This window comes from Quercus suber, unplaced genomic scaffold (assembly GCF_002906115.3).
Source record: "Quercus suber isolate HL8 unplaced genomic scaffold, Cork oak 2.0 scaffold_752, whole genome shotgun sequence".
Taxonomy (NCBI): domain Eukaryota; kingdom Viridiplantae; phylum Streptophyta; class Magnoliopsida; order Fagales; family Fagaceae; genus Quercus; species Quercus suber.
The window spans coordinates 323,700-324,686 of record NW_027070188.1 but is presented as its reverse complement, the minus strand read 5'-3'; positions in this window follow the sequence as shown (position 1 = coordinate 324,686).

Genomic DNA, 987 nt, shown 5'->3' with positions numbered 1-987 from the left:
TGTCCCATCATAATGAAATTAATTGTATCGATTGTACGGCTGTACCCTTTCGGCTGGCAATTTATTGCACGTTAACAGACAAACTTGCACGGAATTTTCGATCGAGGTCCCAAGCCTTATGGGTTCCACCAAAAAAAAAAATGGTCCCAAGCTATTGATTGAGATCATGCTCAAACAGTAAGGACGCTAGACGACCAACTCAATTTTGGGTTAAAAGCACCGCAAAATATTTACCACATTTTTCTATTATTATCTTATAAGACAAATTATAGTTAGTTGTATATTACTTTGATATGAATTTACAATTTTTTTCTGTACTATTTATAGTTGGGTCCGATTAATGTGTGCCCTTCATATGAATTTATAATTTTTTTCTCTACTATTTATGGTTGGGTCCGGTTAATGTGTGCTCTTTTAAGTCATCTATTTTTAGAAATATTTTTTCGAAAATTGAAAAAACTGTTAATATTTTTTCAATTTCCAAAAAATCTTTTTTAAAATGAAAAATAATGTGTACCCTTAAAACACACATTAACAAAATCCTTTATAGTTTACTATATTGATAATTGTAATATAAAATATTGTGATCCTAAACTTTATCCATCAAAGTCAACAGGCTCATGATTCTAAAAAAAAAAAAAAAAAAAAGTTCATAATTCACCTACTTGAAGCCCAATAAAGGCATTTTTAATTTTTTTTCTCCCTAAAACAAGACAGTAATAAGTAACTTCTCTTTCGGTGGGTAGTACTTAGCAAATCTTACTCTTTCGGAAGCTGAATTAATTTAAGCTACACAACAGTAGAATCATTAAAATGCTACTAGCATAATGAGTAGTTAGTTAATCAATCATTAGTCGTTTGCGACATAATAATAGAGTTAACTTTAACCATTTGCTTTTTCTAAAAAAAAAAAAAAACTATTTGGTAAAATTATAGCAGAGAATTTTTTAATTACCTTGAATCATCAAATTTTTTTTTTTTTTTTTT